The 15149-nt window shown below is 43.5% G+C and overlaps 1 protein-coding gene across 2 annotated transcripts in view; it reads left to right on the top strand.

Moving 5' to 3' along the window:
• The window catches only part of SLC2A12 (solute carrier family 2 member 12), a 109825-nt gene that overhangs the window by 17210 nt on the left and 77466 nt on the right, over nt 1–15149 (top strand). The window lies entirely within an intron of this gene.

Here is a 15149-nt window from a genome sequence, read left to right on the forward strand (position 1 = left end):
CAGGACCCAGGATCCTCCATTCAGTAACAAATTCCCCTAAAGAAGAAGACTAACGCTGAAATTCTGAGTATATACTAAGAATTCTGATCATTTAAAAGTCGGTGATCTTTGTCTCATAAATTTTGTCAAATTCCTAGGTTATTAAAACTTTGGAAATGGCCTACTTTCTCTGTAGTCCCTCTTTACTAACCAGTAAGCAAAAGGAGAAATACAATGAAAGCAGACTGGCCCCTTGAAGCTAATAAATACTGCCTATTGAGGGACACCGTTGGTTCATTGGCAGTTCAAACCTACCAGCCCCTCTCCAGAAGAAAGCAGAGGCTGTCTGCTCTTGTTCAGACTGACAATCTGAAAAAGCTCATGCCGGGCCCCTGTGAGCTGGAATTGACTCGGTGGCAGTGGGTGTGTGTGAATTGTCACACCTGATTAAGAAACTATTTCAGGCATCTCAGCATAAAAAGAATGTAAACCTAAAGGAGACTTATTCTTTGTTTTTCTCACTTATTCTTTTTTTCCCCTCACCCATATAAATAACACACACACCATCTCATGCGGCAGAAATGACAATAAGTTTATAAGCCCCGGCATCATGTGCCCATGCACACAGCATACATGTTGTATGACATCTCCAGATGTGAATTTCAGGCTTCTTAACCCTCATTCAACAGTCCAAAAGTGTTACTTTTGATCAGATGGATATAGTAATGGTCTAAGTAATGGTCAAGATGTCGTGGGACAAGTTTGGGGGTATCCCTGGTCACTGAAAAAGAAACAATTGAAACTGCATTTGCTCTGGGGTCGTTTGTGGCCAGACCTGAGAGAAGGACATCCCTTGTAGCTGCTCTGAGCCCAAGCATGTCATGCTGGTGACAGATAGATTGGGGGGGGGGGGCACAGGGGGAGGGGTGGTGCTGCAGACAGCACTGTCACAGCATAAGCATAACTAGCCTTGCAGAGGGCAGGGCTCCGTTGTGTACATGGACTTGGATTCTGAAGTACCCATGCCATGTGAAGTAAGGAGACATGGAAGAACAGGTGTGGCATGCATTGCTGGTCTAGAGGGCCAGGGGGACCTGTGTCACCCACTAGCTAAAAGGCTGCCCACAAGATCCTAGTGGGTGGGAGATTCAAACAGACTAAGTCGCTTGACCAATTACCAAGACAGCAGGGCAGAATATGCCTAGCTCACCCACCTGAGTAACCTCTCTAGCCCAGGGTGCATAGATATGCCTGCCTCCTGGGTTGGGTCTGGCCACCTGGAGAAGGCTCTCTTCCTACATTGGGAAAAGAGCTGGTGGAATCTGGAGAGAAGCCTTCGAGGAGAGGGGTTGCCATAGCGACTCGAGGGTAGCCTGGATGCCTGCACCAACCAGCACCAAGACAGAGACTTAGCATCAGATGCTTTGGACAGACAAAAAAGAGAGAGAGACCCCAGACACTATCTCTTTTGATAGCCAGGCACCATCAGTTTTCTTCGTCACATTTGCTTATGCACCCATTTGTCTTCAGCGATCATATCATGGAGGTGAGCACACAGTGATATGAATTTTTTGTTCTGTGATGCCTGATAACTGATCCCTTCGGCACCTCGTGATCACACAGACTGGTGTGCTTCTTCCACGTGGGCTTTGTTACTTCTGAGCTAGTTGGCCGCTTGTTTACCTTCAAGCCTTTAAGAAGGTACATCAGAACAAAAATCTTATCATAGTGAATGAGTGGGGGAGTGTGGAGTGGAGACCCAAAGCCTATTTGTAGGCCACTGGACATCCCCTTACAGAAGGCTTTCGGGGAAGAGACGAACGAGCCAGTCAGGGTGCAATGTAGCAACGATGAAACATACAACTTTCCTCTAGTTCCTAAATGCCTCCCCCGCCCCCACTACCAAGATCCCAATTCTATTGCAAGTCTGGCTAGACCTGAGGATGTACACTGGTACAGATAGGAACTGGAAACACAGGGAATCCAGGGCGGATGATCCCTTCAGGACCAGTGTGAGTGGTGATACTGGGAGGGTGGAGGGAAGGTGGGGTGGAAAGGGGGAACCGATTACAAGGATATACATAAGACCTCCTCTCTGGGGGACAGACAACATAAAAGTGGGTGAAGGGAGACATCAGACAGGGCAATATTTGACAAAATAATAATTTATAAATTATCAAGGGTTCATGATGGAGGGGGAAGCGGGGAGGGAGGGGAAAAATGAGGAGCTGATGTCAGGGGCTTAAGTGGAGTGCAAATGTTTTGAGAATGATGAGGGCAATGAATGTAAAAATGTGCTTTACACAATTGATATATGTATGGATTGTGGTAAGAGTTGTATGAGCCCCTAATAAAACGATTTTTAAAAAGAGAGAGAAATTGAAGTTATCAACATGTCACATAATGCATGTAATATGGCATTCAAGAACATATAACATGTTACATGGTGTGCCTTATTTACATAAACATAAGCTAATAACTGAACAAAGTTTGATGATTATCCTTTGACCAAAGAGTGTGATAACATTACTGAAGGGTATATAAAAATGAGAACTTTCATATGTGAAAAAACAGTTCATCAAAGGGAGCTACATTTTTATGTAGCTAAGTAGTATAAAGGCAGACAACGGTCATACTAATAGGTAAGACATTGGTGGAACTTTAAAGGGAATAGGAATTTGAATTTTTGGTTACGCAATTGCAACTTTGTGCAAGTAGAAAAAGCTGCCACATCCTCAATATATTCTCCCTTTCTGGTTTTGGACAATTAACTTTATAAACAAACTGGTCTATGATGTTGTCTGTGAATGGGATTGGCCCACGTAGAGTTGTGCAGAATACAACGTGTTGTCGTTAGGAACTGCTGAGTGTGATGTAAAACGTAGCAACACGCGCACAACAGAATGAAACACTGCCTGTTCCTATACCATCTTCACAACCATTATCCTTTCTGAGCCCATTGTTGCAGCCAGTGCACCACTCCATCGCCTCGAGGGCCTTCCTCTTTTTCACTGCCTCACTGCATACCAAACATAAGGTCCTTCTCCAGGGACTCCCTCTGTTGTTGTTACATAATTTCATGTCAACTCGAAGAGATATAAAAGTGCAGGGGTGGAGTCTAGCCTGGCAATCAGGACACAGCTCGATCATGCCTCCTTGTGGGCGTGGCCTTCTCATAAGGGGGCCCTGGGAACCTCCCCTTCTCTTTCTGCCTTCATCTTCCAGTTGGCTCACCCTGATTGCTACCAGAGCCCCTACCAAGGGATCCATGGGACTTTGCACCCACCAGCCAGTGATCTTCCTGCATTCTGCATCATTTCATGCGGCTTCATGGCTTTGAAGAGGGACTTATGGACTAGTATCGAACTTCAGGACTTGAGTTGGACTGGGCTGCAATGTTTTCCTGATATACAATTACCTCTTGATATAAAGCTCTTTCTCACACATATATGAAGTTCACTGGATTTGTTTCTCTAGTCAACTCAGCCTAACACACCCTCCCAATAACATGCCCAAAGTCTGTCAGATCAAAACTAGCCATCTTCACCTCCAGTGAGCATTCTGGCTGTACTTCTTGCAAGGCTGGTTTGTTCATTTTTTTAGCACCTTTCATCAAGACTTCATCAATACCACAGTTCATATATAGCAATCTTCTTTGTCCTTCCCGATTCATTGTCCAGCTTTCGCGCATGTCTGTTGTTGTTAATTGCCATCAAGTCAGATGAAGCACGGGCCAGTCCTCCACCATGCTCACATTCACTGTCATGTTGAAGCCCCTTGCTGCAGCCACTCGGTCAATGTAACTCTTGGACTGTCTTCCTCTTCCTCTCTGACCTTTCACTTCACCAAGCATAATTTCTTTTCCCTGGGACTGGTCTCTCCTGATAATATGTTCAAAGTACTTCAGGTAGAGGCTAGCCACCCTTAATTCTAAGAAGTATTCTCATTTTCCTTCTTCCACGATAGATTTCTTTTTAGTGCTCCTGAAAGTCCATGATTATTTTCAATATTCTTTGCGACACCATAACACAAGTGCATATATATGCATTGAAAATACCCTGGCTCACATCAGGCACACCTTGTGACATCTCTGCTATGTAACACTCCAAAGTGTTCTTTTGCAACAGATTCATACAATGCAATATGCCATTTGATGTACTGACTACCGCTGCCATAGGCGTTGATTTCAGATCCAAGTAAAATGGGATCCTTGACAGCCTCTGCATTTTCTCTCTTTATTGCGATGTAATTATTGGTCTAGTTGTGCAAATGTTTAATCCATGTGGAGGTGTACTGTTTGATCCACATTGAGGATTACGGTCCTTGGTCTTTATCAGTGAGTACTTCAAGTTATCTTAGCTTTTAGCAAGTCACCTGCATATCACAGTTGTTAATGAGCCTTCCTCCAATCCTGATGCCAAATTCTTCTTCATAGATTTAAACGGCTCAGATTATTTGCTTAGCATTATGAGGGAATGGGTGTGGTGAAAAGATACTTTTCCTGAATGAGATTTTTCGGTGTTCTTTTGTTTGAATGACTGCCTCCTAGTGGGCAGGTTCCACATGAGCACAATGACGTGTTCTGGAATTCCCATTCTTTGCAATATTGCCCATAATTTGTCGCTATCTACATAGTCAAATGACTTTGCATGGTCAATGAAACCCAGGTAACATTGGCATTCCCCACTTTCAGCCAAGGTCTATCCAATATTAGCAATGATAATCCTCATTTCATCTCTTGCCTTCTTCTGAATTTGGCTTCTATTTCTGGCAGCTCCCTGTTGATGCACTGCTGTAGCAGTTCTTAAAATGATCTTCAATAAAAATGAACTTTGCATGTGCTATTAATTATATTGTTCAACAATGAACACATTCTATAGAAGACTTTCTTTGGAATGGACACAAATATGAATCTCTTCTAGTGAGTTGGCCAGGAAACTAGCTGTCTCCAAATCTCTTGGCATAGACATATGAGTGTTTCCAACATCACATCTGTTTGTTGAAATATCTCAACTGGTGTTCTTTGAATACCTGGTGCCTTGTTCTTTACCACTGCATTCAGTCCACCTTGTACTTTACTTTAATACCATAAGCTCTTCTCATATGCCGCCTCCTAACATGCTTGAACATTGACTATTGTTTTGGGTACAGTGACTGCATTTTTTCCATCGTCTTTTGATGCTTCCTAAGCAGATCAACATTTTGCCTACAGCTTCCGTCCAGATCACACCTCACGTACTGAATTTTTCTTCAGTTCTCTCAGCTCCAGAAAGACTGTGTAATTCCCCTTCAGTTTCTTAACCCCAAATATTTTCACATTTAATTATCATGTTTTACATTGTCTTCTAGAGCCACCTGTTTAAACACTCTGTTCAGCTCTTGTATTTCATTCACTTTACTTACAGTATGTGTAAGAACAAGTCTCAAAGTTCATCAGTCTGACATCATGCATGTCAGACATGTACAATTTGCACAATAGTGTATGACAGCTGTTAATTTAAATAACTGTTCTTCGGGTTTATATTCATGATGGAGTCGATATTATAAGAGCATTAAGAATGCTTGTTAAGAAAATCATTTTCATATATTGTTTGTCACTGCAGCACACATCACCTGCCGGGTTCCTTTTCTCTTGTACTAATATAAAAAACTCAACCTCCCTGCCATTGAGTCGATTCCAACTCACAGTGATGCACACACACTTTTCAAAATTATGGCCATAGGAAGGGGTGTGTCATTTCCTACCCTGACTTTACCCTTTAAAATAATAGAAATGGCATGTTACTGCATTGCTACAATATCTTTCTTTTAATGATCTCTTAGGAAGGAAGATATATATGATACATGACACATCAAGTGGATATAGCATAATAAATGTTATTACACTTCACAGGTGGTGAAGCTTTCATAAATATGCTATCGTTGGTAATATTCTATTCATAAGAGAAAACATTTCGTTGAGAACTTTTAGAGAGAGGAACTGTTCTGATAGTCTGTGTGGTAAAACAATAAATGTCACCCCAAACATTCAAACCAGGATGCGTATGTCTGTGAAGAGGTGAATGTGCTCCTGAAATGGTGTTTTAGTGTTTGTTTTTGTCTAAACATGGAATTTCTTTCATTTGCATTTACACTGCAATGAACCATGTTAGCTTAAAACTCCTGAGGCACTGTCCACATAAACATCAACGGGCCCGTGCAGAGAGGCAACGGGGGACAGTGGAAAGAATGTGGGGCTTGGAATCAAGTGGATTTGGCCCAGCTGTGCTTTGAAAATGTTGTGTTCTGCTAAAAAAGAGCTGTACCCGAAAGCTCAGACAGCTTTATTTAGATGAGCACAACATTGGAACGCATCCAGGTGTCTGTCAATAGCATACAGATATGTAAGGCAACAAGTTTTGTAAAATGTTGGTTGTGGAATCTGGATTTTCCTGTATTATCCAAAATTGTCATACTAAACATTAAAAATGCTTTTTAAAAAATGTTGAGTGTAAGCTTCTCTGTTTAAATTTCTATAAAAGGTTTAGATTTTCAAAAATCATTTTGGTGCATAGAAGATGTTTAGAATCTTTGGGTAGTGCAAATCCTTAAGTCCTGAGCTACTGAACAAAAGATCAGTGGCTTCAACCCACTCAGCGCACCATTGAAGAAAACAAACCAAAAAACTCATTACCATCAAGTCCGTGCCACCTCATGGTGATCCTAAAGGACAGGATAGAACTGCTTCTCTGAGTTCCCAAGACCGTAACTCTTTCTTTTTTCCTTTTTTAAAAATCATTTTATTGGAGGCTTGTACAATTCTTATCACAATCCACACATACACCCGTTGTGTCAAGCACATTTGTACATTTGTTGCCATCATCATTCTCAAAATATTTGCCTTCTACTTGAGCCCTTAATAACTGCTGCTCATTTTCCCCCTCCCTCCCCACCCCCCGCACCTCGTGAACCCTTCATCATTCATAATTATTATTATTATTTTGTCATATGTTACACTGTCTCCCCCTGCCCTCTTCTCTGCTGTCCCTCCCCGAGGGAGGAAGCTATATGTAGATTCCTATAATCAGTTCCCTCTTTCTACCCCACATTCTCTCCATCCTCCAGGCATCACCACTCTCATCACTGGTTCTGGAGGAGTCATCTGTCTCCTGGATTCCCTGTGTTTCCAGTTACTATCTGTACCAATGTACATCCTCTGGTCTAGCCAGATCTAAAGGTAGAATTGGGATCATGATGGGGTGGGGGAGGAAGTATTTAAGAACTAGACGAAAGCTATATGTTTCATCGTTGCTACCCTGCACCCTGCCTGGTTCATCTCCTCCTCAAAACCCCTCAGCAAGGGGTGTCCGGTTGGCTACCATTGGGCCTTGAGTCTTCACTTGGCACATGATTTTTTGTTCCTTGATGCTTGATATCTGATCCCTTCGACAGCTCATGGTCACACAGGCTGGTGTGTTTCTTCCATGTGGACTTTGTTGCTTGTGAGCTATATGGCCACTTGTTTAGCTGGGCACCATCTGCTTTCTTCACCACATTTGCTTATGCATACTTTTTGGCTTCATTGATCGTATCAGGGAGGTGGGCACCCACTGATATGGTTTTTAGCTCTTTGATGTCTGATAACTGGTCCCTTCTGCACCTTGTGGTCAGACAGGCTTGTTTGCTTCTTCTATGTGGGCTTTGATGCTTCTCAGCTAGATGGCCACTTGTTTATCTTCAAGCTTTTAAGACCCTAGACACTATATCTTTTGATAGCCGGCCACCATTAGCTTTCTTCACCACATTTGCTTATGCACACTTTTGTCTTCATTGGTTGTATCAGGAAGGTGAGTACCCACTGATATGTTTTTTGGCTCTGTGATGCCTGACAACAGGTCTCTTCTACACCTTGTGGTCAGCCAAGCTGGTGTGCTTCTTTCATGTGGGCTTTGATGCTTCTCAGCTAGATGGCCTCTTGTTTCTCTTCAAGGCTTTAAGACCCCAGCCACTATATCTTTTGGTAGCCAGGCACTGTCAGCTTTCTTCACCACATTTGCTTATGCACACATTTTTTTCAGCAACCGTGTCGGGAAGGTGTGCATCATGGAATGCCAATTTATTAGAACAAAGTGTTCTTGCATTGAGTAAGTGTTTGAGTGGAGGCCCAATGTCCATCTGCTGCCTTAATACTAAACCTCTAATATATGTGCATAGATCTGTTTCCGCACACTCATATAAATATATTTACATATGTACATTCCAGTCTTTGGACCTCTATAAATACCCTTTGTCACCTAGTTCTTTCCTCTATTTCCTTTTACTTTCCTCATCCCACTATCATGCTCAGCCTTCATTTTGGTTTCAGTAATTTCTCTCGGTTACCTTGTCCTTGCTGACTCCACACCAGGCCACTCATACCCTTCTTGCTACTGATTTTGGATCACTTATTGCTCCCCTGTCCCTTGGATAGTCAGCACCACCTCCCTGCCCCCTCATCCCCCTTTCCCATGAAGACTGTAACTCTTTACAGAAATAGAAAGCCCTGTTTTCTCTCTGTGTAGCATGGCTAGTGGTTTTGAACTGTTGACCTTGTGAATCACGGCCCAAAGAGTAATCGCTACACCGCCAGAAGGCCTGGACATTTGCTTCTGAGAGGTCAGGTCTGAAGGGCCTATGAGGTGCAATTATGCTTCACTAATACACTAATACGGGTTTGCCTGGAGTCCGAATTAATTCTCCAACACCTAGTTTAGTCTGCCTTTATGTTGTTGTTAGGTGACATCCAGTGTGTTCTGAGGTATAGTGACCCTATGTACAAGAGAATGAACCACAGCACAGTGCTATGCCATCCTCAAAATTGTTCTTATGTTTGAGACCATTGTTGCAGCCACTGTGTCAGTCCATCTTGTCACAGGTCTTCCTCTTGTTCGCTGCCCCTCTACTTTACCAAGCACGATGGCCTTCTCCAGGGACCAGTCTCTCCTGATAACCTGTCCAAAGTACACGAGATAGAAATCTTGCCATCCTTACTTCTAAGGAGCATTCTGGCTGCACTTTTTCCAAGACAGATTTGTTTGTTCTTTGGGCAGTCCAAATTCTTTTAAAATTCTTTGAATACTTTTGATTCTCCTAATACTTTAAAATTCTTTTAATAATTTAAAAATACTTTTGTATTCATTCTTTTAATACTTTTAAATTTTTTCACTAGCAGCATAATTCAAATGTAGTAATTCTTCTTTGGTCTTACTTACTCAATATTCAAATATGAAGCTATTGAAAATACTTGGATGAGGTGTACCTTAGTCCCCAAAGTAATATCTTTACTTTTCAACACTTCAAAGAGGTCTAAGGTAGCACACTTACAGTCAATGTATAGTAGATGCTCTCTTTTCTTTCTTCTCATCCCCTCTTTTATGCCTTTTCAGTCACTAGCTGTGTCATGAATTTTTACTTTTGGTAATATTGTCTATGAGTCATGGCCTAAAGTGGTAGGTAGTAAAAGTAAGTGGGGGTCTGGGTAATGCTTTAGCTTCAAATGATGGTAGGAACTCAAATTCCAAAGGGAAGGATGTCCTGGGTAAACTATTTTTCTAAGGGACTCAGCAGAAAGGAGAGAGGAAAGATAAAGTCCTAAGAAATCACTAGGTAAAGTATTGATATTGAGGAGCTGAGTGGTTACTCAGCACCTGGAGCTAGCTCAGCAAATCATCAGAGAAGCTGACTCTGTGAAGAAGAGTGTGACATCAGGTCTGGAGGATGGCTTACTAACAACCTGTGGTATGCAGGTGACACAATTTGCTTCCTGGAAGCGAGGAGGCTTTGAAGCACTTGCTGATGGAGATCAAGGGCTGTAGCCTTCAGTGTGGATTACAAGGCAATGTGACGAAGGCCAGAATCCTCACAACTGGATCAATAGATACCATCATAAGCAGAGGAAAGGCTGTAGTTGTCAAGGATTGCGTCTTGCTTAGATCCACAATCAATGCTAATAGAAGCAGCAGTCCAGAGATCAAAAGACATATTGAATTAGATAAATCTGCTGCACAGACCTCTTTAGAATACTGAACAGCAAGGATGTAACTTTGAGGGCTAAGGTGTCTGACTCAAGGCATGTGATTCTCCTTTGTATCATATGCATGTGAAAGTTGGACACTAAGGAAGACCATAGAAGAACTGGTGCATTTGAATTGTGGCACCAGAGAGGAATATTGAAAGTACCATGAACTGTTCAAATGACACACCAATCTGTCTTGGAAGACATACAGCCAGAGTGCTCCTTAGAGACAAGAATGGTAAGACTTTGTCTTACATACTTTGGACATATTGTCAGGAGGGACCAGTCCCTGGAGAAAGACACCATGTGCAGTAAAATAGAGGGGCCACAGTAAAATAGAGGGGCCACCTCGATGAGATGGATCGACACAGTGGCTGCATCCATGAGCTCAGGCAGAGGGACGATTGTAAGGCTGGCACTGGACAGTGCGGGGTTTTGTTCTGTTGTGCATAGGGTCACATGGGTTGGAACTAACTCAATGGCACCCAACAACAGACGCTAATTTGTCAGCAATCAATGATCTAACAAAGATCTATTGAAAGTCTACAGGAACCCCGGAGACATAGTGGTTATGCATTGGGCTGCTAACAGCAAGGTCAGCAGTTCAAAAGCACTAGCCACTTCACAGGAGAAAGATGGGGGTTGTCTACTCCCATAAAGAGTTCCAGACTCACAAACCCACAGGGGAAGTTCTAGCCTGTCTATGGGGTCACTGTGTATTGGCATTGACTCGATGGCAGCAAGTAACCAGGTGCTCAGTAGAGCTGGGGATATCAAGATGAACAAAGGTATGAAACGGATACACAGCCTGCCTTCTTGGAAGCTTATAATCTAGTAATGCTAAAGATAACTCGATTTGAAGGTCTAAGTTCATGAGTCAATGCATGTTTACTGAGTCACTACTCTGTCTCTAACACATGGGAGAGAACTTAATGAGCCAAATAGACAAGGCCCATCTTCTCATGGAGTTTACCATGAAGCAGGTAAGTTAGATTCAGTCAAATCAATGCATGCGCAAGAATGCCCCCTTTTAACCTGAGTGAAAGAATTTTCTCTACAGTTTTCAGTGAAATGAGTAGTTTCTGGATCATGCATGAAGTGAGGTGCCTCTTCGTGAACACAGTCTTCATTATTACCGCCACATGATTAGGTGGAAACATGCAAAAAGGGGCGATGGAGCACCCACATGCCATCCTGCTGCCCATAACATGAGCCATTTCAGAAGCAGGAACAAGGGATTCGACTACCCTTAAGAAGTAGCACCAGGAGTGGGTGCATCCTTTGTACGCTGAGATCCCATGACACAAATCTTCTCACTCTGGGAGACAGAGGAATGTGGCTCCAGGGAATTGTTGGGGGCAGAGGCAACAGAACCAAGAGCAAGTGATGGAGCAGCCAGTTTCCTGGCCCACGATCAAGGGCTTCTGGGCAGAAAGTTCACTTGTGGAGTCGGGTAGCCTGGGGTACTTAATTGGGAGGAGTTAGCTTTGCCTAACTTTGGAGCTAGAGCCGAATCCCTTCAGGCAAAGTCGTATTGGGGTGGAATGGCCTGTGGGCATTCATCAGGAGAGCTAAAGGAGCGTTGTAACACGTACCGGAGCAAGACTGAGAGGTCACGGACCACAGAGAGGCATGCTATGCTAGGCTGCGGTCACAACTGAGAAAAGGGTCTCTGACAGAAAGAGCGATATCCAACCCTGAATTCCAATCCTGAATTAATTTCTTTAACAAAAGCTATAATCATGAGTGTGATTTATGGGCTCTGCATGGCCACTGCAATGACAGATAGAAACTGTAAGAGAAGGAGGGGGTATCACACACACAGCTGCAGTCAGAATTGGCAGGAAGGCTAGGGGGTAGAGCCAGGCTGGACCTCCGTCTGATAGGAATCAGCCTTGAGCTGCTGCTGATGATTGTGATTCTCTTTCTCCCTTGTGACGTCTGGGAGGCAGAAGGGGCTCTCTAGGCCATTTTTTAAAAAATTAAATGTCTTTATTTTTAAAAATCATTTTATTGGGGGCTCATACAACTCTTAACACAATCCATACATAGTCCATTGTGTCAAGCACATTTGTACATTTGTTGCCATCAGCATTCTCAAAACATTTGCTTTCTCCTTGAGCCCTTGGCATCAGCTCTTCTTTTTGTCCCCTCCCTCTCCAACCCCCTCCCACAAACCCATGATCACTTATAAATTATTATTTTGTAATGTCTTACACTCTCTGGCGATTCCCTTCCCCCACTTTTTTGTTGCCCATCCCCCAGGGAGGGGGTTATATGTAGATCCTTGTAATCGGTTCCCCCTTTCTACCCAACCTTCCCTCCACCCTCCTGGTATCGCCACTCTCAACACTGGTCCTGAGGGGTTCATCTGTCTTAAATTCCCTGTGTTTCCAGTTCCTATCTGTACCAGTGTACATCCTCTAGTCTAGCCAGATTTGTAAGGTAGAATTACGATCATGATAATTGGGGGGGGGGGAAGCATTAAAGAACTGCAGGAAAGTTGTATGTTTCATTGTTGCTACACTACACCCCGAATGGCTCGTCTCCTTCCTGCAACCCTTCTGTAAGGAGTTGTCCAGTTGCTTACAGATGGGCTTTGGGTCCCCAATCTGCTCTCCCCCTCATTCACAATGATATGATTTTTTGTTCTTTCATACCTGATACGTGATCCTATTGACACCTCATGATCACACAGGCTGGTGTGCTTCTTCCACCTGGGCTTTGTTGCTTCTGAGCTAGATGGCCACTTATTTACTTTCAAGGCTTTAAGACCCCAGACACTACCTCTTTTGATAGCAAGACACCATCAGCTTTCTTCACCACATTTGCTTATGCACCCACTATGTCTTCAGCAATAGTGTTGGGAAGGTGAGCATCATAGAATGCCAGTTTAATAGAACAAAGTGTTTTGCATTGAGGGAGTACTTGAGTGGAGGCACAATGTCCATCTGCTACCTTAATACTAGACCTATAAATATATGCACATAGATCTATTTCCCCATCATCATATAAATATATTTATACATGTACATGCCTGTATTAGACCTCTATAAATGCCCTTTGCCTCCTCTTTCCTCTAGTTCCGTTGACTTTCCTCTTGTCCCACTGTCATGCGCAGCCTTCAGTTGGGTTTCAGTGGTTCCTCTCAGTTACATTGCCTAGGACATTCTTATAACAGTCCAGGGACTGAGGTGATCAGTGGTCTGTGTCAAGTCAATAGTGGAACAAGGAACAGAATTAGGTGAATCAAGAAGGGATGTGGTCAACAGCACTGATTGCCTTTTTTTGGCATTGCTGTATGCCTAAGCGACAGAAAGTGGAGTGGGGATTGTTTAATAGTTCCTAACAGCAACAGTATTTTGAAGTTATATTTATCCCCTGCTTAGTCAAATACCACCGCAAACACCCCATGACACTCCTACAGTGCCAAGAAATTGCTAGAGACGCAGGTCTGCTCTCATTAAACAAAAAACAATTGTCAAGTGAGCCATTGCCAGAGCATTTCCTTCCTCTAAGGTCACTCACTGGTTCTGAGCAGAAAGAAGATGGAAACCTAAGGAACACGGTGAGCTGGTGAGAAATGTGTGTGCCTTGTGTGTAAGTAACAACTGCTTTTACGATTGCAACACACCTTGGGAACAAATAAAAAATATTTGCCTAAGCTATCCTTACACTGTATATTCTTTAGTTAGCACATTCTGAAGCAACCACCCTCTTGAAGGGGAGAGGACCGAGCTAGGCTTGGTGTATGTCCATTTTCTAGTACTAGCATGCTTGATAGGAGCCCTGGTGGCATAGCAGGCTATGTGCTCAGCTTCTAACCTCAAGGTCAGCAGTTCAAACCCACCAGCCTCTCTGTGGGAGAAAAATGAGAATTTCTGCTTCCACAAAGTTTATAGTCTCAGATATCCCAAGGGGGCAGTTCTACTTTGTCCTATGGATGGCCAGGAGTCAAAATCAAGCTCATGCTTGGTAGAGTGGAGGATCTGCGAAAAAAGGAAAAGAGTCCCAATGAGGGACTGACACAGTGGCTACCCCAGTGGGCTCAAACATGACAGCAATCACAAAGATGACATCGGACTGCGTCCACAGTGCTTCTTCATCCTGTGGTCCACGGGTTCGATATGAGGCAAGGCGGACTGGACAGCACCTGATAACACCAGGCAGCACACATACAATAGTCGTGTTATAAACATGACTAGAGCTACTGCAGATTCATTGCATTTGTCTCTTGACCAGGAGAGAAAAATGTGAAACTATCTAGTGATGGACAAGTGTGAGGTAATAAGTTAATTCAGAGCTTAGCAATTGTCCAGCCCCAATGCCCAAGTAAGTACTACATGGTCCCACTGTGGCATCACACAGCTTACTTTCTCTCTAGAGACACAACCAGGACTGACGCCATGTTGCAGGGCATCTTCTCAGGGCCAAGAAAGGCTACAAGAGTAAAAGCCAAGAACATCAGAGGAGAACAAACCTGAAAAGCCGACCATAGATCAATTGCATGGACTTTCCCCAAGCCAAACTCACTGCCACCCATGAAAGTAAACACGCTGCTGTCAGCTCACAGTGACTGCAAGCTAGACCAGAACTGCCTCGTGGCGGTTCCCAGGCTGTGCATTTAGGACGATGGCTGCGTCTGTCTCCCTCGATGCGCCCGACAGGTTCGTTCATGGGCTTGAACAACCGGCTTTTCTGTTAGTAGCCGAGAGCGTCACTGCTGTATCAGCAGGCCCCTGTTTCAGCCAGGAATTGAGTCTCAAGTCAATCACTTGAATTAGGATTCCCAGGCCAACTGCTGGCACATCCTAACCTTCCGAGGAAACCCACTGCCATCCAGGTAATTCTGACCCATAGCACCCATCTGCAGGGTTTCGGAGGCTGTACATCCTTACAGGGGCAGGTAGGCCCATTTTCTTCTAGGAGCAGTTGGTGGGCTTGAACCACTGACCTTGTGGTTAGCAAACCCACACTTACCCAGCGGAGCCCCAGAACTTCTCGGCACATGATGAACTCTTCATAAATTTTAGTTTCTTCTTCTAATGATTTTCTGAGTACATGTGCTTTATCGGGTTTTTCGGTAAATACGATCTGCTAACATACAACTGAGGAGAAATATATTTATAGAAATGAA

This window comes from Tenrec ecaudatus, chromosome 7 (assembly GCF_050624435.1).
Source record: "Tenrec ecaudatus isolate mTenEca1 chromosome 7, mTenEca1.hap1, whole genome shotgun sequence".
In the NCBI taxonomy this organism is placed as follows: Eukaryota; Metazoa; Chordata; class Mammalia; order Afrosoricida; family Tenrecidae; genus Tenrec; species Tenrec ecaudatus.